The 14,342-nt window shown below is 40.6% G+C and overlaps 1 protein-coding gene across 2 annotated transcripts in view; it reads left to right on the top strand.

Annotated features, from left to right (window-relative positions):
- Positions 1-14,342, top strand: part of slc2a9l2 (solute carrier family 2 member 9, like 2) — an 80,306-nt gene that overhangs the window by 39,810 nt on the left and 26,154 nt on the right. The gene's annotated exons all lie outside the window — the stretch shown is intronic.

Raw genomic sequence — 14,342 nt, 5'->3', positions numbered from 1 at the left:
CAGAATCGCAGGGGATGGGTCTCGGTGGGAGGCTGACTTTGACTTTCAAGGTGAGGCTTTCGCTGTCATCACACATATACATCCCTTCTGAATAATAATGTCTCCAGGGAGTGTTAATCCAATGAAGTGCCTCTGTGTATCAGGATGAGATGAGAACAGTGGAGCGGCAGAAAGCCAGAAAAAATGGAGGCATTTCACAATGAAATACAGAATAATAGTACAACTGGTTCTCTGAACCCCGGGGACCTTGTTTTTTTAATAAAGAGAAGAAAAAGAGGACATGAAACGTCCAAATGTCCACACAATTTACAAGCTATACAGCGCAACTACTGTCCCTTACTATTGTACACAAGCTTTTAATCATTCAGTTAGTGCCTTGCTCAGGTACAATTTTGCAGTTATCGGTTCTCATTTATTTCCACCACACAGCAATCATTTCTGGCTCATTGAAACAATTGAAGCAAGTCATTGCTTTGGGAAAAGGAGAAAGGGAAGGGGAAGAGGAGAACATGTACAGTGCATCTAAAAAGTATTCACAGCGCTTCCCCTTTTCCACATTTTCTTATGTTACAATACCTCAAAGGTAAAAAAAAAAAAAAAGGTTTGTTTGAAATTTTAGCAATTTTTAAAAAAAAGAAATAACTTAAAAAATCCCATGTACATAAGTATTCACAGCCTTTGGCATGACATTCATCTGATCATTCTTGAGATGTTTCTACAACTTGATTGGAGTGCACCTGTGGGAAATTCAGTTGATTGGACATGATTCGGAAAGGCACACATCTGTTTATATAAGGTCCCACAGTTGACAGTGCATGTGAGAGCACAAACCAAGCCATGAAGTCCAAAGAATTATCTGTAGACCTCTGAGACAGGATTGTATCGAGGCATAGACCTGGGGAAGGGTACAGAAAAATGTCTGCAGCATTGAAGGTCCCAATGAGTATAGTGGTCTCCATCATCCGTAATTGGAAAAAGTTTGGAACCACCAGGACTCTTCCTATAGCTGTCGGCCCGGCAAAACTGAGCGATCGGGGGAGAAAGGCCTTAATCAGGGAGGTTACCAAGAGCCCGATGGTCACTCTGACAGAGCTCCAGCATTTCTCTGTGGAGAGAAGAACCTTCCAGAAGGACAACCATCTCTTCAGCACTCCATCAATCAGGCCTATATGGTAGAGTGGCCAGACGGAAGCCGCTCTTCAGTAAAAGGCAAATTACAGCCTGCCTGGAGAAACAAAATTCTCTGGTCTGATAAAACAAAGATTGAACACGTTGGCCTTAATGCCAAGCGCCATATCTGGAGGAAACCAGGCACCGCTCATCACCTGGCCAATACCATCCCTGCAGTGAAGCATGGTGGGGGCAGCATCATGCTGTGGGGAAGATTTTCAGCAGCAGGAACTGGGAGACTAGTCAGGATCGAGGGAAAGATGAATGCAGCAATGTACAGAGACATCCTTGATGAAAACCTGCTCCAGAGCGCTCTGGACCTCAGAATGGGGCAAAGGTTCATCTTCCTACAGGACAACGACCCTTGAGAGGTCCTGCAAATAAGAATGGGAGAAACTTGAGGCAGTAATTGGTGCCAAAGGTGCTTCAACAAAAGTATTGACCAAAGGCTGTGAATATTTATGTAAATGTTATATTTTCATTATTTATTTTAAATACATTTGCAAAAATTTCAAACAAACTTTTTTCACTTTGTCATTATGAGGTATTGTGTGTAGAATTTTGAGGAGAAAAAGTGAATAAGGCTGTAACATAACAAAATGTGGGAAAAGTGAAGCGCTGCCAATACTTTCCGGATGCACTGTATATAAGGGTCAACCCCAGTGGTGCTTTGAGCTTGTGAGTGGATAAATGAGGAGCCACAATTCCTCAGAAGACCATGGAAACAGTGGCCCAGATATATCAAAGTTTGTATTTTGTTCCATAATAACCAACACTACAACGGCGGTCTCGTTCAAGCAATTAGCAGCCTTTTTATCTTCTTCGGATCTACGTTCTCATATCGTTAAATGCTCCGGTGGTGCGTCGCCTAGTAACACGTCTTTAAAACGTCGATTTAAACGAACACAAGGTACTGCGTGTACATCTCCCCCCTCCCACCTCGACTGAAATGTGATCTCTGTCTTCCAGCCTTGGCTTGTTCAGCAGCGGGGAGGCTGCAATATGTGCACCGGCCGACTACGTTTATAAATAAACACAATATTATTTGAATCACTTATTATTGCTGCTTATTACTAATGAAATTCAAGTTGGATTTAGTGCCGTGACGGCGTCAGCACAGGTCGCTGATGTTTTTAATTTTCCAGAACGTATCGTAAGAAAAAATGCCTGTTCAACTGGTTTGCATAAATTAAAGCGGTTTAGCCCCGTACACCGATCCGAACCGGTGAAACTGGAAATCGGCCCAACTCTATCCATAACTATAAATAACCCAAGACATAAAACATCTTGAACATTGTGTGAGATTAGTCGTGTCGTGATCGACTGTAATGTACTGGTTTTTGTACCAGGCTGCAAACATAATTATTTCTGCTACAAAGTAGGGCTGTCCTCAATACCATTTTTGGGGGTGAGGGGACTCAATCTCTCACAAATAACACACATAATGCTTGCTGTTCCATTCTTACACACGCATGCACGTAGAAATCCTTTTTCCTTTTTGTCACTTATCACTCTTCACCCAGTCAGTCAGTAAGAGAAAGGGATCTTATTCAGATATACAGCTGCTAGAAAAAAGGTTTACTTTTCATCTTGCTGCAGTTTGTGTTGGGGTAAAAATCCCCACTGCTGTTGTGTCTTTATGTGTGGAGCATCCCGTTGTGGCCATGAGGTTTTGTAAGCCCCCGGAAATCCTGTGATATTGCCTTGTTTATAATCTACAGTACAAAATGCATTGGGCATATTCCAAGCAACACGAAATGCAACAAGGAGAAATAGACATAAGCCTTTTGGTTCCCAACTATTTGGAGGTAATAACAATTATTAAAGCAAAAGAACACCTTTAATATCAGGCTTGGCCTCTTTTTGAGGAGCATTTATCGGCTGTACTTGATGCTGTTGCTCTAATGAGGACGAGAAATAAACTGAAAATTGCAAAGTGGATGACTACAGAGATTTGAGATATTAAACAATGAGATTTGTCTACTTAGAATTGTCTACAGAATACGATACATATATTCATATTTAAAAATCAAGCCAAAAATCAAATGATGATTAATGCTGTTGCTGAACATTCATACCAGCCCAAAGAGTTACAGATAGCACTTAACAGAATGGGCTCTGCAGGAAAGTCCAACACTAAATCTGTCAAAAATGGACAAGTCAAGATAACGTGTTTTGATAAATGGGAAGATTGCTAGTTATTTCTATACTTTAAAAAAAAAACATTTTCTACAACTGTTGCTGCTAGTATGGGTGCTAAAAAAGCTAAGACAGGAAAGTTGTTCCTGATGTATTTGAGATCAATGTTGTTTCAGTGGAAAGGGTAAGGCAATGTATAGCCACATGAACACTAACAAAGCAACTGACTTAGTCTCAGGCAGATTTTTGAGCCAGTGTAATTTCTCACGTTGTGACTCATAGTAAATTTACCCATAGATCAGGGTATAATCCCATGCGAACTGAGCAGGGCTGGAGTTATTTCCCTTTATAAGAAGAATAGCAAACCAGATGGCTAGAATTACAGGCCTGTATCGATTTAAAAACTATGCACATTTTGTTGTATGAGTTTCAGCTTGGATTCAGAGCAGCTACTCTACTGAAACCGGTATCATTATATATCATACATTTGTTTCGACTTCATCAGACAACATGGTGAAGGACAAGTATGTTGGTATGATCTTGCTAGATTTGCAAAAAGCCTTTGAGGCAATAAATCATACTATGCTGTTGTCAAAGCGACAGTGTAAAGGTGAAAGACATACTGCTGTACAATGTTTCACTTTTTATCTTACAGGAAGAGCTCAAGTCTGACATTTAAAGGAGTTATTTCAGGACCTCCGGATAGTAAATGGGGGGTGCCACATCTATTCTATTCTGTTCTGTTCCTGGGTCTCTTTTATTTTTTTATGTATATTAATGATGTGCCAGCAGCTGTGAAATGCAAGCTCTTGTAGCTGTTGTATGCTGATGATTCTGCATTACTTGTATCTAGGATTGATGCCAATGAGATCAAAAACACTCCAAGTTATGAGTTAGAAACTGTAAGGTTGGCTGATCGATACATCGAAAGTTCTTGTAATGGAGCTGAAATTATAGCTTCAGTGTCTTGTATTAAGGAATATTGTAACCATCACTCTCCTGGTATTCTGTTGCTGCTGAATAGTTATCTAAATGTGTTAGTAAACTTAACCTGTTTTGCAGAACAAGATATTTTGACTTATCTGTAATGAAACTTATTGTTTTATCATTACTACATTGGCATTTTGATTACGCATGTTTTGTTTGGTACAATGTTTTGACAGCTAAACCTAGGAACAAACTGCAGGTGATGCAAAAGTAATGTTGTTCTGTAATTATTTATTGGATCCCCTCACACGCATGTTGACATGATGAATATAGGAATAATGCCAGTACAGCTCGGCATAACAGAAGCTGTGTCATTTGTACAATATTATGAGTGGGTCTGCTCCAATATTTGCATTAGTGTAATACTAGGGTCAGTGTGCAGTCGAGGGAATCATTTAGCCAGAAGTTCCTTTTTTTACACTGGTGCCACAGTGTGGAACAGCCTTCCACTACACAACAAGTCTTATATGAGTGGCTTATAGAAGTCATGACGTCAGGTAACTGCTTTATTGGGAATTTTGCAGTGTTGTTTTAGCTGATGCGAGTTTTGTGGGAGTTTTCTATATTTCTTAAATAGGTTTGATGATTTGGACAGACATGGATGTAAACTGCAACATGATCACAAGGTGGTTATTCTTGTTGTATTAAGAGAAGGCAACATATGCACTGTTAATTTGACCTTTCTTCCTTCCACTTTTGAGACTCTCCAGCAACCCATAAAACCATTTCATTCTCTCTCTCTGTCTTTCTTCCGGACCTGTATGTGTATTGCAAATCGTAGCCACACCATACCTTCCCAGTGGACACTCTCATTGCCTTTCCTCCACTGTGACATACTGCCTGTGTAATCAGCCCCCTGCCTGCACAGCTGCTCCTTGGGGTCTCTAATATAGATGACAGTCTTATTTGCTAGATTATCATGTTGCCTTGTTGCTGTGGTTTTCTATCCATTTCTGTTACTCACATCACTGAACCTTGCTATTTAACAAAGTAAATTGCCATTTCCGCCAATTATTTTCCTGGTATCATAATTTACCTGCTGCCCAATTGTAATTGTGTCAAATTTTACAGACCAATGCCAAGAGAACATTTTAAGTTTTTGTTTCTATACTGGAAATACTATTCATAAATAGAGCAGGTACATAAGAAAGGCTAATGGAATATGAATCTAACTAGATATTGTTTTTGGCACAATATTGTGCCCTTCATGTTTAGCTATATCATTTTTGGTGCGATGGTTTTCTCATCAGGCTTGTCTTTAATTTCAAATCCAAAATCTAGCTCACACTTCTCCTAGACAAGTAAGAGGTAAAAAATATTTATATGCCTGTTGAATACTGCTGTGCCGTTGTCAAACTTGTGCATGGTCAGCAGCACCTTCATATCAGGAATAGTAAACTGGTGGTGATGGCACAGTACTAGGGAGGGTGGTAATAGGATATTCCAGTAGATGCTGACTCAAACAATGCAGTGTGTGTGTGTGTGTGTGTGTGTGTGTGTGTGTCTGTGTGTAAAAGATTGTATTAAAAATAGGCCTATTATAATATCTTGCTGGTAATGACATAAATCAGAATATCTGATTAGCAAAATATTTTAGATATGGATGAATGGTTCTGTTTACATGATGCTTTGACCTATTTCATCAACCGTCCTTTTATCCTGTTAGATAAAGGTGCAGTGTATTTATCCCTGTTAGCAGTCTTCCAGAAATTAATATCTGAAGCACAAACGGACAATACTTGCCAATATTAATTTTTTCTCTAAGTTTGGTGTGTTTACTGGGTTTGTGACTGGCTACTTTGTCACTTACTGAGATGATTATAGACGAGAGTGAAAACAGTTCACCGTTTCCGGATGCATGCAAGAAAAATGTTTTCATTAATAAGATTAAGGGACTATATCACTGAAGAACTTCTTGCTCTTGTAAACAGTTTTGTGCTCTAGGATAGGTAAAATGTAACTAATTACATTTAGACTCAAGTACTGTACTTACAATAATTTTTGAAATACTTTACTTCACTGAAGACAGTCCGTGAAAAACATTTTAGTTACATTATGAATTTGTGGTGAATATTAAGGTTAGTCCCGCACAGTTGAGGTAGTTAATGGGAAACACCTGGGTTTGATGCTGAAAAGTGTTATTTGCTGCAAGTTGCCACCCTCTGCAGCAGTCAGGTCTGCAGCAAAGATTTTGAGAGTGATATTGTGAAAGCCTGAGAAAAATGCACCAGCTTGTGTTTAGGTTCAAACTTATGGTCGGATGCTTTTTTTCAAACCTTTCAAAACCAATGAATAAAGCAGGTTTGGAAAAGGTAATCTTTCAAAAATATCCAAAAGACTTGCATGTGGTGTGGTTGCTTATGATCAAACGCAATGTTCCACTTCCTCTACTCCTCACAGTGTGCCACGTGCCGCACAACAGAAGTGAAACACTTTGAAATCTCACATTTTTACAGCTAACCTGCTATCAGAGCTTTCACCTCTAATTACAGTCTATGCATATCTGATAAATACCTGCCTGGATATTTGAACATACTCATTACAATTATTTTTGTAAAGCCCCCCTCTCTATATATATGGACCCAAATACAATAGAGGACTGGGTTTATAAGGTGTGATTAATATAAAAACCATCAACCACCAGGGGGCGATCAAGATGTTTTGCCTTCACTTTTGGGGAACAATTTTGCTACTTTATTATAGCGGTCATAGATGAAGTAAACACGTTGCTTGACCGGATGTTTGCCGTTGCTCTGACAACAAGTGAAAGCTACGGTCTTAGCCTTACCACCCGATCAATAAACACCCATAAGATGACAATTTGGCCCATAAAAAAACCCAACAATAACCATCAACAGCCATCACTCAAAGGACCTTAACGAGGCATATTCACACGTTGTGATGGATTAATTAGAAAGATCAATGTACGTACATTCATGGGACGTTAGCTAGCATAAATGTCGGTAGCTAAAGTAGCATATCTGCAACTTCTTTCCCGGAATATTGCCCCCCTCTCTCGGCTCCATTTGTTTCATACAGTGGCCCTAATACGCCGTCGTACAGAGGAGCAGAATATCCGCTGCAGCATGATCCAACGGCCCAAACGTGCAAGACTTCTGCGTTTCCACACAAAAAACGTTTCCGAATGTGGACTGTAGCTCGATACTAACAATCTCTCAGTAAAGGCAGATCGCGGAGCGATTTGAGACATTTTGATAGTTCACGATCTAATATCGTCATATCGTACACCCCTAGCTGTAATTACAGAACCCTACGCCTTTAGAAAGTTGTGCCTCTCAATAAATAAATGATAAATACAGTTCAGCATTTGTCATTCTGTGCCATTGAAAGGTCTCTCAAACTGGGTCAATCTTTTTGTGTTTGAGTAGATATATCTGTAGCATCATACCATTTTTTTTTTTATTTTATGCAGTGCATCATTCAACTTCCAAATCACCTATGTAACAGCCGTGGGATGAGAGCTCTGTTAAAGAGCTCTGCACCTGAATGTAATATCATCAGTCACTTGATGAAGCCAAACCCTGAACCTGGGGAACATGAGCAAACCACTCAGATGGTTGAGCTGATATGAAGCAAACAAGCAGACTCATTTAGCTAATTGTGGAATAAAATGCAACAAGATGTAAGGAAAAATTCAAACTCATAAACCTGCAGCCGATTGAAATGTTCGATGGAATCCATAAGTCATTGGTTTTTCAGCAGTAGTTTTCCATGACAGATGTTTTAAATTACAGGATGCACTATATTGGTTAGACTGCTCTCTATATTTGAAATAATGTGTTTAGTGAGAATAAACCAGATTAAATCCAGCACTGCCTGCATCTATATAGCGCCTGCAGTCATATACAATTCATGTATCACAGGGTCAACTATTAAATGGATATTATGAAGCTCTCACATTTTTTCAACAAAACCAATAATAAACGTACCCTATTTAAAGGTATCGATGGTGAGCCTCATTCCTCTGTGGAATAGAAATCCAACCGTAACAAAATAATAAAGCAATTAAATCATCTGGTTGCATTGGATGACATTTTCCATCATTATAATGCAGTCGCAGTGTTTCAGTATGAACTACACCAGCTCTGCTTGTTGTGCTGATGCTTTGGCTCTCTCTTTGGTTTTAGAGGAATTTGGATCCTAGCATTATTCTTCAAGAAAACATTCTTACTGTCAGTTTTTAAAGTTAGGACATTTTTATATTTAAACTCTATCCAAAGGTTGTGTTTTGCTTCTTCAAGCGGGCTGAAACTGTCATCTCATTAACTGGAAGTTGTTGATTCTCTCTTTCTGACACTTCTGCTCTTGAGTGTGCCAGATTCTGCAACCTTGTCAAACCAGAGGAAACAACTCCACCGGAGCTGTTTCACACCCATTATAATGCTGGTGCCTGTATGTGGAAAAATAACAAGACAAAAACCCAACAAGACCTAATGTGGCTGTTTCTGCATTCTGACTGGCGCTGTATACGTTCTAACAACTGAAGTTGCTGATGTTGAAGGAATCCCAATCGACAAATATTAAAGGCGCCATGTGTAAAATGTGGCCAAAACGGTACTACACTCAAATTCAAAACACTGCGGCGAGTCGTATCCGCCTCCCCCTCCACCCCCTCCCCTCCACACTCGAGGTTGCCAGATCTGTTGGAGTATCCTCCGTCAATGCTGCTAGCGTCCAGCCGCCGTCCAGCCGGCCGGCTGGACAGCCGGATGCCCATAACAGGACAGTGCTAATGCTGCCATATATAGACCCTCGCTTTGCCTCGGTTTTTATCTTGCCGTTTTTGTGAATCATAACGAGCTCTTTTGGGTTTCGTTGCCTCCGCCATTGTAGCTCAGTCAAAACTGGCAACCCGTGGTTGCTCGGCAGCTGAGACTCTACTGACTGCAATGATTTGTAGACGCCGGTGGGTGGCGCCACGTGCCAAAACATGTTTTCAAAACATAAACATGATTTGCGGTCCGCAAAAGATTTTTTTAAATGCGAATATTTTGGCTGTACTGTTGTTGTTGGTGAGTTCAGTATGTTATATGATCATTATTCCTGAGTCTCTATGACATATTAGGATGATTTTACGGCCAGTTGCTTTAGATTTCTTACATATTGTACCTTTAACTCCCTGAAAAATGAGAGGTGAGGGGGAAATATTTTCATATCGGATTCCTTATAGTCCTCAGACGGCTGTTTCTTCTAAACTTCTGGGACAGCAGAGACCAGTTGCTTTTCTCCATGTTTCTCTAATGGCTGTGACACACATCAACATCTTTCAAACCAGGATGAGAAACACCTGAAGTATTTCACTTCAATTATGGAGAAACAAATGCTATTTTTGACTTTCTTCAGTGTCTTTTAGGGCTGCAGGGTGGCGTGGTGGTTAGTGCTGTCGCCTCCCCGTGTCGGCGTGGGTTCTCTCCGGGTTCTCCGGCCTCCTCCCACAGTCCAAAGACATGCAGGATGGGGATAGGTTAATGATGACTCTAAATTGCCCGTTCTGAAACATTCTGTGAATGTTAATTATGTCATTGATTGTGTGTCATCAACTCATGTGGAATAGATGCAGTTAAAAACAGCTGCGACAGATGCATCCAGAATGAGTTTGAGTTGCATGTGCAAATGTATTCACAAGTTATGGTTATTTTGTTAACGAGCTCGGTTTGATTTATACTGTATGCAGTGCTATTCTGTGGTCGCCAGCTCATTGAAGGAGAAAATATTCTCAGCTTGTGTCTCATTCAACATTTGGTGCAGCTACATTATAGTTTATGGTCCTGCAGCTCTCTGTGACAGCAGTGACTCAGCAGCAGTTGCTAGTTGTTGCCAAATCGTATGAAAGTACGTTGATTTAAATCTCAACCCCTGGTTCCTAACTCTGTGGACAGCATTTAATGGCCCAAAACAGTCCTGTGTTAAAACAACCAAGGGGGCTGCATTGGTAGCAGAGTGTTAGAAGTTGTGAGAGTGAATAAAACAAGAATCCAGAAATTCAGTTGGAGTAACAGATTTATGTGTTTAAAGGTTATTAGATGGCAAAACACTGCATGCACCATCAAGATTTTACAACTATGGAAAGTTATGACAATGGGAACTATTTATAACAAAGTGTTATTTCATTTTTTTTTTTTTTTTTTTTTTGCGAAAAAGTAACGGAACATCTTGGTCATCCGTCCTGGCTGACCGAGATCACACACACGGCTGATTTGGAGCTTTGGTGACCAAAGGTATCCCAAATTAGTCATGGTATCAAGAAAATGAGGACAAGATTCTTGCTGTGACTGCTGCTATGACCCACATCTACAAACCACCCAATTAGAATAGATTTCTGAAGTGCTGTTTTTTTTAAACCGTTAATGGAAGAAAGGAAACATGCACAAATGCAAATAATTGACGGCAAAGCAAACCATAAATGCATCTCAGATGGATGTCACAAGCTAATGACATGTCCCTGCTCTTATGTACTTATTTCTATTTACATCACAGGGCAATTCACCACACATGCGATATTGTACAATTTTAAAGATAGTAGATCCCTGTAATGAAGAAATATTATAAATGTTCATGATCATCATTATTGCACCGTCATCCTTACTGTCTAAAAGACACAATGGATGACGGATTAATGGAAGCTGAAATCGAATGGCCCTCATAGCCAAACACACTAAATGTCACAATAAACTTTTCTGACTTCCAGCATATGACAGTGTTGATCCCTAAAAAAGGATTCTCTAATAAATTGCTTTAAAATGACTGACAGTGGAGTCAGATACATATACAATCGTGGCCAAGCCTTCTTGGAGCTTAGTTATTCTGAGAAGCACTCCTCCTTTCCTCATTAATTAAAGGTGATGCTTTTCATCCGTCTGTGATTAGAATAATAAAAATGCTTTTAGCTTTTCTTTGTTTTGATGACTAGGGCACGACTGCACATAAACAACAAAAGCAGAAGATCTGCAAGTGGAAGACTACGTTTTAGATTTAAACATCAAATTCCTTTTGATGTGAGTTTTTCTTTTTCTTCTTTTTCTTTTCTCTAACCCAGGCAACCTTCCACTCAACAGCACGCAAGCAATTTGTGGACTTCCATTGCTGGAAAGGAGTAAACACTAGAGAGAATATTACTCATGGGGTTAACTAAATTGGAATTGACTTAAAATTAGTTTTGTTGCCATTTTAGGGATTTTATACTTGATTTTAGGAAAGGTGAGGTCAAGGAACAAACGTTTTGCTTTAAACCGAATACACTCATCCTAGATCGTGGCTCGCTGCTGAAATAAGCAGTAACAGGCAAATGATTATTTGAGATTTGTTATAACCTTGGAGCTCACCTAACTTTAAACAAAACTTCAAACTTATGTCTGCTGGATAATCAAATTCTGGCGTGTCAGCATGTACAGATCTCACCTAGGGCTCCACCTAGGCTGGAGCATGTTCTCTCTTCGATAAAGCTCCTATATGGATGTTCTTTAGTCTCACAAAATCAGGGAAAAGAGGAGCAACAAAACAGGTACCACACTCTATTTGCATGCCCATGGAGAGAGGTCAGGCTCAGCAACACACAATGTTCTGCTTCCAAAACAAATTGGCACTCGCAATTTTTGTTTCATATAAGTTGGATATAAGTATGAGCTCATATTTGTAATCTGTAATATAATTCACATACACATTGGACTTTTGGCCAGGTGGCTGAGAAGTCTTGATGAGAATATGGACTTTTTAAGAGTTTTTAATAGAAGTCAATGGAGGCCAAGAACACCTTTGGTACGTGTACTATGGTCATCAACAAAGGCCGTAGAGCACATACCAAAGTCGAAGCTTCTACACAAATTAAAACTGTTTCACACTGACCACATTCAAGTCTCTGGGCCCTAGTTTCGTGGCCCAGCGCAGGGCGGCGCAGGGTGGCGGAGCCGGCGCAATGCAAGTTTCGACCCGCGCAGCCTTGCGCACCGTCAGTTTGGCAGTTTGGTGGATCGCCTGCGCCAAGATGGGTGTGGCGGCGCAGCAGGGGGAGGCGTCACAGATTCAGCTTGGCGTAGCGGAAGTTTCGTGGCAAAAAGCCTCGCAGAGACTGCGCTGAAAGCTCGCCAGCTCCAACCTGGTCTACTTTCGGCGCAAGGCGTAAATAAAGTCCATTCATTCAATGCGAATCACAGCTGGCGGAGTGGAAGTTTGGCTGACGGCGCGCAGTGCGCACACGTCACCGAGACCTCACAGGCAGGTTTCCACAGTTCCAGGCACATTTAAATGCAATAAATAATCACAACAAACACTATTTAATGCAACTAATTGAATCAACACGTAAATTTATATCTATATAGATTGTCCCGTCACATCTGACGTCAGATCAAAGGCGGATGGCACGCGTAACGGAAACTCAGCCTCTCGGACCAAAACATCTCCCTCTCTCTCTCCTGTTTTTTACAATATGGGCATTGTTATTATTATGATACGCGCGCACAGCGCGTGATGAGCGTGGTGAGCGTGGTGGGAGCGCCGGCGCTGCTTCTGTCATCGGGTTGTCAAGTGACGTAACTTGCACTGAACCTCCCCTAACGCATTAAAGGTGAGGAGAGGAGCTCATTTGATTGGTGAAGATCTGAATCGGCTGTATTAATCCCAGTCCACGCCTCGTCTCCTCCTCGTCTCCCACTCACGCCTTCTTCTCCTCCCTCTTTCCCACTTGCGCGGGTGGGAGTGACGGGAGGTGTGCCTGCGCTAGCCTGCGCGGTGGACGAAACTTGCAAAGTCCAGGCGGACACACCCCGTCGGCGCGGCGCAGGTGCGCTGAAAGCTGAATGCGCCTGGTCTACGAAACTAGGGCCCTCTATCTTAATAACTGCAATATTTAATCAGAAACATTCAGATTTGAACAGAAAACAATGGCTCACTTCAGTAGCAAACAAATAAGCCCACCTGGTGTTTCTGATTTTTCATTGTGAGATAAAATGCAAATGATATAATTTTGTGAAATGTGGTGAGACGCTGGCTGGAGTTTTATATGGAAAAGCAACTGAAGAGTCACTAGACAAAGATTGTTCAGTGATAATTGTTTTTCCCTGTCATACTGAGCCCGTCATTGTCCCAATGTTAAATGTGCGCCAACAATGGAAAATGTCCTCACTGTTTACTGGCAGATTGTGAGATACATATGTTCCCTGCAGTTTTGTTTTCATTTCTTGAATACGTATTTTCATAATCCCATCATCATCAATATATTTGTCCCATGATTTAAATAAAACATGTGCCTCTGACAGTTAATTGATGTTTCTTAATTAATAAGAAACAACACAATCAAGAAGCAGCTTAGTAACTTTCAACAATTTTGCTTAATTTCATCCATTACTGTCCATTAGTTTGCCTGGCTCATGCAAAACATTGGCTACCCTGTCCACTTCCCAGTGGGCATTGTGTATCTACTTTGAACTCATGTCACGCACTGTCGTTTGGCAGAGTCAGATGAATTTCTTATTAAGTAAAATGATAAGTCCACGACATAAAGGACAATCCATGGGTTGAATCTAATTTTGGTGGTGAAAAATGTCTTATTAGGGATGCTATTGGAGCTTTGATGAACAACAATTGAAATCACAGCTGCTGTGTCACAGATAATTGGTGTTGTAGAGTGAATGTTAATTCACTTGTAAAACTTTAAGTTGGATATAGTGTGCACTGCTGCTCTCAGAAAACGTTGTGCCAGCTCTACATATGGATTGTGGTGTAAACCTAAATGGTATTACTGTTTTTACTACAATGTTGTGCTTGGGCATGCATTTAAAAACAGAAAGCTTGGATCTATCCACCAATTGTGCAACTAATTAGAGGTTCCCCTTTTGAACAAGTCAAATTTTACTTGATATGGAAGAGATGGACTTTTTTGCAGTCATTGTATAGACATGGTGGGGCAGACCATATGGTCTCGTCAATAAAGCTGGGTGGTGTATTAACTCAATTCTCCTGGGGGGAGACAAGACCTTATAGTCGGAAGACAGATAGAGAAGGGGTCACAATGTGCTGACAGACAGACCATA

The sequence above is a fragment of the Eutrigla gurnardus genome, assembly GCF_963514095.1.
Source record: "Eutrigla gurnardus genome assembly, chromosome: 2".
NCBI classification, from domain to species: domain Eukaryota; kingdom Metazoa; phylum Chordata; class Actinopteri; order Perciformes; family Triglidae; genus Eutrigla; species Eutrigla gurnardus.
Note: the sequence above shows the minus strand (reverse complement) of the source record. Positions and strands in the feature narration are given on the sequence as shown.